The 13,956-nt window shown below is 40.5% G+C and overlaps 1 long non-coding RNA gene across 2 annotated transcripts; it reads right to left on the reverse strand.

Annotated features, from left to right (window-relative positions):
* Window positions 1-9,584: 9,584 nt before the first annotated feature.
* Window positions 9,585-13,462, reverse strand: LOC119566556. 2 transcript variants are annotated; one of them, XR_006291189.1, is made up of 2 exons: window positions 13,377-13,462; window positions 9,585-10,024 (listed from the first exon to the last, which is right to left on the reverse strand). It is a non-coding gene; the product is annotated as an uncharacterized LOC119566556 (long non-coding RNA). The 2 variants fall into 2 exon arrangements; XR_006291188.1 differs by lacking the exon at window positions 13,377-13,462 and adding an exon at window positions 11,135-11,802.
* Between the last annotated feature and the right edge of the window lie 494 nt (window positions 13,463-13,956).

Consider the following 13,956-nt stretch of genomic DNA (forward strand, 5'->3'; position numbering starts at 1 on the left):
AAGAATGTGTGAGGCTGGTGCTAAAACCTTTTCCCCTCAAAGGAACCACTCTGACTATACAGCAAATGCATTACTTCACAGGAGAGTTTGAAGTTTCAGCTTCTCTTTTTGTACTCTGCCTCCTATTCTCTCTTCTCCTTAGATTCTTATAGTGCTCTCGTCACTGTAGAATCTGAACAAATTCCCATAGTGCATAAGCAACATGACCATACACACACACCCCCGCCACCTCCTTGCTGTTCATTCTTTCACGCATCCTCTTCCCAGGGATTTAAGTGTATGCTATGTTGTGTAGAGCTTTTTTTCACCCCCTCCTTTCCTTTCTATCTCTCGCTCCCCATCAATCTGTGTTCTAAACATGTTCATGACAACTAGATGAGAACTGCAAATATCCCAGTGAATCCATCATATATGGATTTAAAAATAATATCATACCAGTGCTAAATTGTCCTTTATTGGTTAGCCATTCCCTCTCTTCTGCAAAGAGCACTAGAAAGGACAGGGAGATATGGAGAGAAGGCATGGGAACATTAACCCATACTGAATATTACAAAGCATAGCAAAGTTTTAAATAAAGAGGCTTGCTCTTTTCACTGAACCAACAAAACATTATATTATACAAGATTTGTAGTTATTCATAATTTGTTTATTGTATTATTATTTATAGTTTGTACAGCAATAACACTGTCCTAAATACTTCAGAGACGGACACTATAATCCTTCTGCCCCTTCTATGCTCTCTCTCTTTTAGGCAGGTCCGCAGGGTTATGTGAAAGTCCATATCCAGTGCAGTAACGTATTGTGTCTGCATAGCAGAATATTTGTCCTGAATTCCTCATGGTCTGCCAGGGTCACTGCACTGCCATGAAATTCTGCCCTCTGCTTTTGCGGGGTGATTTGTGGTATAAGGGTGCTATTCAATAGTGAGGTAAGGTTACTTCATCTTCTTTCACTGGAGTGAATGACCCTGGCTTTAGTGGAGCTACACTGATTCACAACAGCTGAGGATCTGGCCCTTGTCCTTCCCTTCAAATGCCATCATAACTCTTTCCCTCCGTACGTATCTGATCCAGCCTCTTCCTCCCCTAGCCTTTCTACTCCACCAGTGATGCCAGCCTCAATGTCCTGTTCATCCATTTCCACAACAAACATCTCTGTGCCTCCTACCATGAAGCCCCTTACTCCTGGAATAAACTTTTTTTTCTCTCATCTGCCAAGCTACTTCCTTCTCTTTTAAATCCTTAATGAAGAAAAAAAGACCTATTTATTTTGTACTGTCTACAATAAATGGCTTAATAATATCCACTCTTTCATATATTTATTTTATGTATAGTATGCTGACAAATTGAAGAGGGCTCAGAGAAGAGCCACAGGAATGATTAATGGATTGGAAAACATGCCTTTATAGTGACAGACTCAAAGAGCTCAATCTATTTAGTTTAACAAAGAGAAGGTTCAGGGGTGATTTGATCACAGTCCAGAAGCACTACACAGGGAACAAAATAATTAATAATGGGCTTTTCTGTCTAATAGACAAACGTATAACAAGGTCCAATGGTGGAAGTTGAAGCTAACCAATTTCAGACTGGAAACAAAGTTTAAATTTTTAACAGTGAGGGTAATTAATCACTGGAATGATTTACCAAGGGTCATAGTGGAGTCTCCATTGCTGCCAATTTTTAAATCAAGATTGGATGCTTATATAAAAGATCTGTTCTAGTTCATCAAACAGGAATTAATTCAGGGATAGCTTATGTTCTGTGTTATGCAGGAGGTCAGACTAGATGATGAGAGTGGTCCTTCTGGCCTTATCTATAAAGCTCTATCAAATAGCAACAACTAACAGAACCTCCAAGCTGCTCACATGGCTATTCTGAGTAATCACAGTGAATGGAATCTGTCTCTCCCCTTCCTGTGTTAGCAATGTTAGGACCCCCAGTATAAATGGGCCACCAGTTGCCAAGACCATTTCAGCATTGTATCATCTAACTCTGCTGGCAATAATCTATGACGAAATGCTCAAAACACCTATTCTGCCTTGATTTAGAAAGAGCCTCACTCTACTCAACTTGCCTGCAAGCAAGTGGTGAAAATGTAGGTTCACACATTTCTGTCACAACCCATGAATCTCAAATCCAGGCCCACAAGATTCATGGGAAGGGCCATGCTTCAATCATCTACCTGGCAGCCTGCTGGCAACAGCTTACCTGAGACCCATGAAGTCCAGCCCCATGTGAGGCTCCACGTCTGATGTCCAATTGACAGAGTTTCCAGAGCAGTTGATTGGTCTGACTTAAGCCAGCGGTAGGAACAGAAAGCTATCTGAACAACTGGACTCTACCCTCTTTTGGACTGTGTGCTTCCTGTAACCTGCTCCTGCTTCCCCGGCTTGCTCTCCTAGCATTCAGATCTGGCCTGACTCCTGGCGCTGGAATTGTGGTTCCTGACTTCTGAACCATCTCCTGCTTCTGACCTCCCGGTATCCCAACCCAGATGAATCTTGACTCCTCTTTCATGACTGTGTACTCTGGCTCTGATTACTAGGTCTGGCCACCCACAACCCAGCTGTGACAATTTCCTGTTTTAGTTTTATTTGTTTCCCCAATCAATAGTACATGAGTTCAAAAACTCATTAACAAAAGTGTTTTGTCTAATGCACAATGTTCTAATATACATTGTACACACAAATATATGCCCTGAGCATGGCAAGAGATCTTACGCAGACATATAGGTCCCGTATAGTATCCTACACATACATAAAACATGAGACAAATTTACTGAGCCAAGAAATACAGGAGTCAGGAGTGTGGCCTAACTTGTTGAGGCTAAATAATTGGTTAATTATTAGTAATACAAATCAGCCTGAACCAAATGGTCTAATCTGAGCAACACTGAACTTCAAAGCAGAATTCAAATTGGTAACAAACCCCAATCTGAATTTTGTGATTAGGATTTACCTCTGCAATATCTCAAATGGGCACGCAAAATCCAAACACTGCCAAACTTTGAGGTTATTCAAAATCTGTACCTGAACCTGGATAAAGTGTGGTTCTGCCTCATTTCCAAGTATTATTGTTAGGAGTTACGAGAGACAAGGTTATGCCCATATTTAGAAAGACTGTGGTGCCCTCTGATGTTTGTTTTTTGAAACTACCCAGAGAGATTTATTTAATATGTTTGCTCACTTTAGAAACTAAGCTCAGTTACCAATGTCTCTGAGCACATATATTGTTAAACACAACCCTTTTTGTTTGTTTGTTTTTGTTTTTTTTTAAAAACAAACAGTCATTCCGACACACCAGACTCTGACATTTAAATCTGGGAATTGTTTGCTGCGATTCCTAATCTGATTTCAGTTGTAGTTGCTCATGGAGAGAAAAAAGGCCTCCCAAATTCACCTCTGCCTCAGTCAAAAGTGAACCCTGACCTCAAACTACAGGAGGTGATGATCTGACCATGACATTTGCAATTTTCACCCCCTTAGTCCCCAAATCTCATCCAAAGAAACCTGCAGGGTGTGCCCATCCGAATGCATAAAACCAGAAATCATCTTTGGAATGACATGGTGGTCGCTATTGTAATCTAATCCTGATGCCATCGTCATGTTTGCAGTGTTGTTGTAGTCATGTTGGTCCCACCATATTAGGAAGACAAGGTGCATGATGTTTTATTTGACCAACTTCTGTTGGTGAAAGAGAAACGCTTTCAAACTACACAGAGCTCTTTTTCAGGTCTGGGAAAAGTATTCTCTGTCACAGCTAAATACAGTTGTTTAGCACAAGTAGTTGACACATTTTAAGGGACCATTCAAGATGAAGTGGCCTGTTAACACCCCTACAGTCATAAAACCAAAAAAAAAAAAAAAAAAAAACTTGTGAAACCTTTAACAAACAAAACCTTTAATCTCCATGCCAGAGGACAGCTATACGGTCCCTGAAATCAAACCACCAGATAGTGATCAAATCAGCAGACAAAGGGGGTGCTATGAGGCCAAGCAGCAATTCTTCAACAGCACCTACTATAAAGAAATCAAAATCCCACACTGCAATTCACCCAGCACTTTAAGGATATCATGAAATCCTTCCCCAAACATTACTCCAAGGAAAAAATCCTACAATCTCATCCTCAATCCCATCTCAGGGATCTTCTATATGCTTCCAAGGTACACAGGTAGATCCATCATATCTGACTCTTACTGAAAGAATATCAGAACTCATAGACACCATCCTCAAACTACTCACCACACAAAGGGCCAGCTTTCTCCAGGACACAATCGACTTCCTCCAGAAACTCTGCAACATTATCAACCTCCATCAGAATGCTATCCTTGCCACTAGGGATGTCACCTCCATATACGCCAACGTCCCTCACAATGGTGGCATTGATTCCTACCTCAAATATCTCAGAGACAATGGACAACACTCAGATATTCCCCCATAACACATTGTTAAACTCCTCCATTTCATCCTCACCCATAACAATTTTACATTCAACAACAAACACTTTGGCCAAACCATCGGAACAGCTATGGATATGAGGATGCTTTCCAACATGCCAACTTCATGGACAAATGCACCAGAAAACCAATGATATACCTAAGCTACCACAATGATATTTTTATCCTCTAGACAGATGACCTAAACTCCCTCATAGATTTCCACCATCATTTTAACAACCACCAGCCATTCATCAAACTCTCTCTAGAATATTCCTGTACCAAGATCAGTTTCATGGATGCTATGACCAGCTTCAGTGATGGAACCCTATATAGACAACTACATACAAGAATACCACAGATCACCACACTTACCTCCACAGATTCAATAACTACCTCAATCTCACCAAGAAATCTGTTATCTACAGCAAGGCCCTCAAATGTGACAGAATATGATACAAGGAGAAAGTCCAGGAGCACACCTTAACACACTTAAAACTGTCTTCACCAAATAAGGATGCTCCACCAGAGAAGTACATCACATCATGGAATGGGCTACCTAAATACCCAGAGAGAACCTGATTAAACACGGGGGGTGGGGGAAGGGGGGAAGCCTCTGACCACACATCCCTAGTTGTCTTCTGCCACCTCCCCTGGAACCCATACGGGGTATCCTTAAACAATTACAACTTATACTTGATGTATAGCAAGCATATATGTATATAGCACTCTGATCTCACTTCCACCAGTTTTACGTGTTGAGTTACGCTGAAGTAAATGTCGTTACACTGTAACTCAGTACTGCCAACTCCAAACATTCTAATACCATGAGCCAGGTGCAGGGGGGAATCATGAAGTGTGCTTAAAAATAAGATTTTTTAAAAAAATGTTAAATTTGGGCTTCTTTTTACTTGCCTTCTGCTCTGCAACCATGAGGGATAGAAATTCTCATTTATTATAAAATGAGAGCTGCATTCTCATGTAATAATAGCATTCCAGGAGCTGACTCGAAAGGAAAATACCAAATATCATGAGACACACAATAAAATCAAGAGAGCTGGCAACAGTGTGGGAGTGTGGCTGCAGAGACCAAAGGTGATCCCCCATCTTGGAAGGCAGGGTCTGGATTGCAAGGATAGATCAGCAAACTGCAGATGGTACCAGGCAGCAGGTGCTAGTTGCTATAATATAAAACCTTTTTGAATAAAGGAATAATTTTTAAATACAAATTCTCATTGCTTTAATGCAAATAGAATCCCTGATAACTGAGGCTGTTTGGAAGTGGCCATGAATAAGCACATCTCCCAGGTAGCCTGGCTCCATCCACTATTTTGGCTACACCAATTGCCTCAAAGACCTCAAGCAGACATTTTCAGCATGGGGGTCTTGCAGCTTGGCATCTACTATAGTGAAAATCAAGCCCTAGGCATTGCTTTTATAAGTCTGACCTGGCATTATTTTATGTATTTTTTTAATCTGTGTTATATGATGTATTTCTCTTTCCCTGAACTCATCTCCTATTGCATTAATATTTAATATTGATCTTTTTTTAATTGTCTGTGCTGTAAAAGCATGTAGTATGAAGACACTGCCTGGATAATTTTTGCTTCATAGAGCTTTTCACAAGGAAAAGAAATGAAGTTAGCCTCATCGCTTTATTGTTTTTTTGGGTCAACATCTGATGAGACTCACGTGCTAAAAGCTTTGTCCTCAAATGCCGATGTTATTGATGACCAAGATGCAAATGGGTTTGGGGTGATACCATTAACATTCATCTCCTAAAAATATGTTGTGGGGCGAATCCTTAACCCTAGGAGTTTTTACATCTACTGAAGCATTTGACTCCATAACTAATAAACCACTCACATGGATTATATTAACACGTTAGCAAACGGGTTGTTCACTGTTTATGCAGTAAATGAGCCTTAAAAATAGGGTTGTCAGTGTTCCCTGAATGGCTGCTAATTTATGTGCAGCTGTTTGATTAATCTAAAATGCACACCGTTAGAGATGACCAAACTGGTTCAGAGGAAACAAGAACCGATCCGAACATTTGAGTGTACTGCCGTGCTGCCAGCTCTGATGATTTTATCACTCTCAAGCCTCATGGCATTTGGTTTGTGTTGTTGTTTTTTTTTAAATCCCAGGTCCTTGGGCCATGGAAGTATATGAGAGTCTCTGGTTTCCTTTCAAATCAAAAGTTATGTTTCTAGCCCTCACGGGGTTGCAAAGAAGAGCCTGAAACCATGATCTGAGTGCACCCCAAGGACTCAGAAACTAGAAAGCAAATAAAAAGAACCCACAGTTTGGCTTAAAATCATGGTTTAAAAAATTAATCTCTTGATTTTTTGGGGGCGGGGGTGGGGCTGACTCATGATTTTTTGAATGCTTTGGGTTGGCAATAATGCTAATGAAACAGAATCATTTAGTACCAGGACCCAGGGAAAGAGGAAGCCGATTGGCTCCGGCAAAGCCTCCCACTTCCCACTCTATGGTTAAGTATTACCAGTCGTTCATCCTGCTGAAGGCTGCCCCACCCTGCCCTGCCTTAAAGCCAGTGTAGTTGTCAGAGCTGGGTATCCAGGCTTGCTGGAGTGTTTAACCACATTGCCTTTCTGGGTCTGAGAGTAATTTTTCTCTGTGGGCAAGATTTACAAATGTCCGGTTGTTTTTGTTTTTTGTTGTTTGCCTTCTTCACAGCAGCCCAGAGCCTGATAGTTGTGGCTAAAAAGGATTAGGAGTGTCCAAAAAAAAAAAAAAGTTCTGATCGTGGTAAAGAACATCACTCAATATTGTTGCAAAGGGCAGCCTTGTCCAGTGCAGGTCAGAGGCCTCAAGGGGCCAACTCTTAGGGTAAATCTGAGCACAGCACCCAACAAGGGCTGGTGGTCTGAACCATGAATTTGATAGTGGAAGTTTTGCTAGGAGGGCAGCAATTCCTTGATTGTATGATATGAGGCCATTTAGTCTGACACTGGACCCAATTAATACCTGATAGTTTCAGGAGGAGCACTGAGCTTCTTTCATAATACAATAATGTTGTGTCCTGGCACTGTAAATCTATTCACATACCTATTTCTTCCATGCCTTGATCAGTGTACCATGCACATGGTTTTCTGAAGTTTAAACGTTCCCCAAATTATCCAGCTGTACTGTCCATAAACAGGAAAGTGGCTGAAATAATTACCATCACTGCAAGTGTCCTTCATGATAGAGAATACTGACTTTCAGCGGCTGTTACCACATATTGAGCTATGTGAGTCTCTTCCAACTGAAAATTCCTCTCCGCAAGTGCTGTGTCCTGCATACTGATGGCAGCTCATTGAACACAGCAGGGTGTGCTCTCAGAAAAGCAGAGGGAATGTTTGTGATATATGAACAACAACCCAAAACAGCTGAGTGTCTATCACAGCTGGGTTAATTTTAAGTCTGAGGAGGATGGAATTCTTACTTGTAGCAAAATTTCTGGGCCTGAAATATATTCCTGCCACCATGACTGCTACTAACCAGAGGAATGGGCATCCATACACACTACTGAAAATGACTGCTCTAAGTTACAATCTTCCTTCTAACAGAGACAGTTGAGAATGGTCAGAGGTAAGGGGATTCTTAGAATCTAAGAGCCTGGTTCAAAGCCCACCAAAGCCAATAAGGCCATAAGGGCCGAAATCTCCTCCCATAGTAGTTCCATTCAAGTCTGTGGCATTTCAATAGCATAAAGCCAGTGTAAGTGAGAGAAGACTCAAGCCCTAATGTTGTTCACAACCTAATAACAAAAAGAGCAATAATCTGTCTCAGGCCAGTGAGTTTTTGGCTTCCTCACTCCTAGCTCAGTCAATTGACATCACTTTCATGGAACCAAAATTCTGTGAGTGCAGCAGGAAACATGAGAATTGCATTCAGTTCAGTTAGGAGTATCAATTCCCACCAACTCATATTGCTACTGGAAGGAAACCAGGCAGTCCAAAAATATACTACAAGAATTTGAATCCCTTTATGTTAACTTATGCACACCCTCCCTAATAAGAAAGAGTCCTATGAAGGTAAAGTCTGAGACCCAAAAGCAGCTGGTGCAGGATGGGGTAGAATAAGTGCCCGAGAACAGAAGTGGGAGGTTCTACTGTCATGCTCCAGCCACTTCAGCAGGACTGAGCTGCTCTTGTTTTTTTCCTCTCTTCTGAACAGTTTCTTTGCATCTTTTTTTCGCCTGGCAGCATCAAGAGATTTTGGAAGATGATCCTGCAGTGAAACCTAGGCTAGACTGGATGGAACTGTGTCTCCACTGATGAACAAGGTATTTTTGTTCATTTTGAATGCAGTTCAGATCCATGGACCTCTAAATTAAATAATACGCTACCCACATTTAAAGTGAAGCACAAAGAAGTGAGCTAAGAAGCTGATATAGGTCAGGGTCTACCCTTATGGAGGCCACCAGCGGTGGAAATTCAGTTGGAAGAGGACAGAGCACACTGTTGGCTGGAGCTGGAGCTTCAGCTGTGATCTAAAGCCACCTTTTCTGGGTGAAACCCCAACAAAGAATGTTGCCACTTCTGAGCATGGCTCAGATTAAGTCACCAGTGGAATACAGGTGCCAGGCTGGGGCCTAGATGATGTAATATATTACCTGGAATGGCAACCAAAGAAGGAACTATGGAAAAACCATCTTTATGACAAGTTATCCCCCTTGTCTAACTGAGATCAAGAAATTAAAGGAGAACTCGGAATTCAGCCTGGTCCTGCTTTATATCAAAAACCTGGTTAGCTGAAATAACTCATAGATGTGGAGGCAGGCTGAGACAGGGGTGATGTGTCAGCTGTGATGTCAGATGTGGCACACATCTCATTTGCAGTATGGAACTGGAAAAAAGGTGGTATTGGTTAATTTTTAGTTGATGAAGCTGAGACGCTGACACTAGCCACGAACCAATTTTCTCCCTCTCTCCCCATGCACTTACAGAGATATCCAAGAAATACCAGAACCCCATTTAATAGCACACCTTCTGCAATGATCTGCCTTAATTGTATGGACACAGCACATTAATTGTTTCTAAAACAGAAATGGACATTCTACCATTCAGACAATAGATTTCATTTCAATTTACAGCTAGGCCAATCTTCTAATCTTCTTGAGTAAATCACAGGGTACATATTAAAATGAATAACATTTATTATTTTGTTTGTTTTGTTTCGAAGAGGGAAAACTGTCTGTCCACATTAGAGGTTGGTAATTTTTTGTTTGCCACCAGGAGGTGCAGTTGATCTTTCCAATGAACAAGCAGCTACCCCTATGCTGTCTTTCTTGGCTTGGTACAGTTTCTTTTCAGTATCAATAATGCTTTTTACTTTGATAAATGTTTTTGTCTGTGGTACTTCTTTCATGGCATTTGATGGAGGTGGAAGATGGACAGTAAACTTTCATGTCCTTTGATGTTTGTGTTTGCTGAACTTTACTCCCTCTTTGAGGAGCTCATCTCTTTCTTCCTCATCCTCCCGCAGCTCTATCTTCAGTTTCTCAGCTTGCACTCAGACCTCAGAGCCCAGGTAGTATTCCAGATCTGGACAATCTCCTTTGCTGCTGTTGAAGCCACACTAGAGACAGACAGAAATTTCACTTGCAGTGAGGAATCTCCAGTATCACTGTCTTCCTGGCAGTGAGATTTATTAGCCTGTAAAAACTGCCTGAAGGAAAGTGTGGAAGCCCCATCATTTATGACATTTAAAACTAGTATATACAAAACCCTAGTCAATGTACAATGGGGAGCAATCCTACATTAGAAGGGAGATAGACTAGATGCCTAAATGAACTTTTCCACCTCTAGATTCTATTGAGCTAATTAGTGAAAATCTGCATTAAATATGTTGGACCTGATTCCTTCCTGCCTTGCCCTGTGTGTATTCATTAATACCTTTGCAATCCAGATATAAATCACTGTCATTCTGAATTGGTAGGGTTTAATGTCCACTTTGTGTTCACTTTCAACCGTGTAAATTACCACACAAGGTGCAAGGCAGAGGAGAACTTTGGTCTGATTTAATCAGAAGTGGTATTTACATGTTTTAAGAGCCTATGTGTGAAATCTGCCATATCTGCACTCAGTTGTACTTCCAAATTTTTTTTCTTTTTTGAGGAGCATGGCAGGTAAAGTTGCCTCCTGTACTGAGTTCCGCAGGACATTCCTGATTTTTCTGAGGCTATCCTGCAATTACAAAGCTGCCAAGATATTGAAAACATCCCCAAATATCTTTGCAGCTAAAACATTATGATCTGACACATGGAAGGCAATATTTAAAAGATGGCAGCCTGTCTAGAGTTCTTTCCATTCTCTTTTCTCTGGGCCTCGGGTAAGTGCATTGTCACTAATAATGCATTCTTTTTCTATATTTTCCATTTTTGTTGCACTTTTGATATTTCTTCTTCAGGTTCCCCCATATTGATTTTCAAGGGCACTTGTACAGTTACAGTTCCCTTCCATTCCTCCTACAGTTGATCAGCTATTGAGATTTTCCCTCAATTATTTCCTCTTTACTTTTTTGATCTATGGTAATTTGGGGGGGAAACGCTTTTTTTGTTTTTCTTTTTAAATCGAGACTATTGACTAGCCCACATATACTTCACAGGACTATGTTTACAGTTTCTGTTTTAATATATACTGTCAGATACGGAAAAGAACTTCAGTAACAAACAAACAAAAAACATACTTTGTTTTTATTTTTTCTCTGTCCACAAAACCTTTTCTTCTTTCCTTCAGCAGCCCAAGATAAAATCCTCCAATATGTGTATTCTCCAAAAAATGGCTCAGTCCATTCTTCTTTTTCTCATGTTCTTATGCTTAAAGTGAGAAAATGATTTTTTTTTTTTAAGAATCTAGATTTTTAAAGACAATTTAGTTTTCCTGAAAAATGTCACCTGTGTGATGGATCAGTTGAGATTTGAACTAGTAACTGCTTGTAGACATAGCATGACCCTTTCTGCTAGAAGTCTGAACTTCAGTGAGAAGGAACAGTGCACATTTCGTTCTCAATTATCAGTGATCCAGAAGCAATCCCTTTTTTTGCTGAGAGAGTATTTTTAGACAGTTTCATTCAGAAACATTTTGTGAATTACTGCCTTCTCTGGTATATATGATTAGAATGTTTTTAAGCCTCAATCAGGAGCACTACGTTGTGGGAAAAGTTGAGGAAGGAGCTTGAGTTGCCCATTCCTTTAATTTTGTGTACGGTAGTTTAAAGGAATACAGAGTGTCACTTTGAACAAAGGAGGTATGTGATTCATATGCAAGAATGTGTGAAAAGTGAAGACAATTGTGTTTTCAGATTGCATGAGTTGGGCACATTTAGATGTCTGCTGCATGTGCAGTCACCTGGTTTGCAAGCACAGCTGAAGTAACTGTGCATGTAACTGAGCGTACCTGTTGGTGCACAGACCTCAGGCCTCTTTTCTCAAAAGTGGGCCCTTACTACTTTTGCCAAATATCTCTATAAAAAAACAGTTAAAATGGGAACATAAATGCCACTGATCACTAGATGTTTTCTTCAACAAACCCCTTTATTTTTCCTAATTTAATGGTAAAGGGGGAGTAGATGCTGCTTTTCATTGTTATAACTGACTTTTATGGCACCTATTTTCCAAAGATATCAGCAAATTGATCTCAAAGGCTCCAAACCTGCAACCTGATCCACTAGCATGGAACCCTGGGCCGATGCAGAGCCAGGCTCGGGTCTGTGCTAGCAGATCTGATTGCAGGATCTGGAACTCAGTATATACAGGGGTCATTTCACCTATCCCTGAATGGCTACCTGTTAACAGCACATCATAGCTCTGCGCAACACTATATGACAGGAAACAAAGAACACTTTCTCCAGTTAAGACTAACAAGGAAATTTTAAGTAGCGAAAATGAAATCCCCAACTAATTTAGCCAGGTACCACCTCTAAAACCCCTACTCTTAAGAAAAAGTGCTATGGTACTGTGGATCTCAGTTTTGCATCTCATCTGAAAGGTGGCTCTTTCATCAGCTCAGTTCTCCCTAACAATGTATTGAGGCATGCCTTATAAACACTGGTCTGTGTTGGGACAGTGCTGCACTATTCTGTCTAGAGGGCTCCCCAAGAGGAATTCTGCTTCAGTGAGACAGCATTGTCCTCCGAGCTCGCTACATACACTAGAGATGCACCCACTGCTTCAGAGGGTGCAGCATATTTCTTCCTGTATACACAACAAGCCCCATGTCTTCTATACTTGCCCTCCCCCGGTTCACCTTTGTTGAGAGGGTGTTAAAAAGAAGCAGCGTCTCCACTTTCACAAACGTGAACTTCGCTTTTTACCTGGCCACTGCTCAAGAGTACAAGGGAAGGAAGGTTTTTTTGTTCCCTCCCGTCAAACACCTCAGGAGCAGCCAGGCACAATCAACCCCGGAGTTCTGACTAAGAGGGGATAGAATTGCAGCTGCCTAGGGTTTTGCTTTGAAATCTGCCATCCAAGGACTTATTATCCATGACCTTGCTAAGCTTGTGTTTTGATCTTACAAGACCACAGCCCAAGGTTGCATGACTGCCAGTTAAGCAGATAGTGGAAATTTAACATTATCATTTAAAGTCAGATTACTTTACAATCTAAGCCATTCTCTTCAAAAGCCTCTGTTTCAGGAGCCCTAGTTTCTACTGACTTCTTGGTATGTTGCTATCTTTGTTTCTTATTTACCTTGTCCTTCCACAGCTGTCCATTAAGGGCTTGAGTCAACTATGTTACTTCAGTTTTATGCTGGTGTAATTCCATGGCTACACTGGCAAAAAAACTGGAGTAACACAGGGGTGAATCAGGGCCTAAAAAGCTTTTTTAATTTATTTTATTTTTATACCATTTTAAATCCAAAAGTTTGAATAATATCACACAAAGAATGCCATATAACAAACATAATAAAAATACATAGACATGACTTACGCGTCCAGCTCTGTAATCATTATATCACAATGAGCCATGCTGTGAGTAGAAATCAGTGCAATAACTTTGTAATGCTTAATGGTATAATAAAAAGCAGATGCAGAAGAAATTTTAGCAAGCCTAGCAAGAGAAAGCAAATTATTAACAGTTCATGAACTTGAAACTACTTTATAAGCTTGAGGAACTCCCAGACAGCAACAGACAGATGAAAAACTGATACCATTTTATTCTTGCCAGATAAATAACGAAGTTCATTTCTGTGTATATTATGATCCACTTAAATTGCCGTTTAAATCACTGAAATATCACTTCATTTGCATAACCACACTGATCTGTTATTTATGAGCAGATGTGGCTGAGAGCAGGGTTTCCAGATACTTATTTCTGCTAAATATAGTCCGTGTTCAACCTACACATCAACACATGTAGGTGGCTTTACTAAGTAATTTCTCAACCAGACATGACATAAAGACCAGCATAGTAAGTAACTATGAACATGTGAAAAACAATCTTCAGGTGAAATTTCAACATACAAATAGGAATAAAATATTGGTGATAGTTTGTCACATTTTACATCTTC

Source organism: Chelonia mydas, chromosome 5 (assembly GCF_015237465.2).
Source record: "Chelonia mydas isolate rCheMyd1 chromosome 5, rCheMyd1.pri.v2, whole genome shotgun sequence".
NCBI lineage: Eukaryota > Metazoa > Chordata > Testudines > Cheloniidae > Chelonia > Chelonia mydas.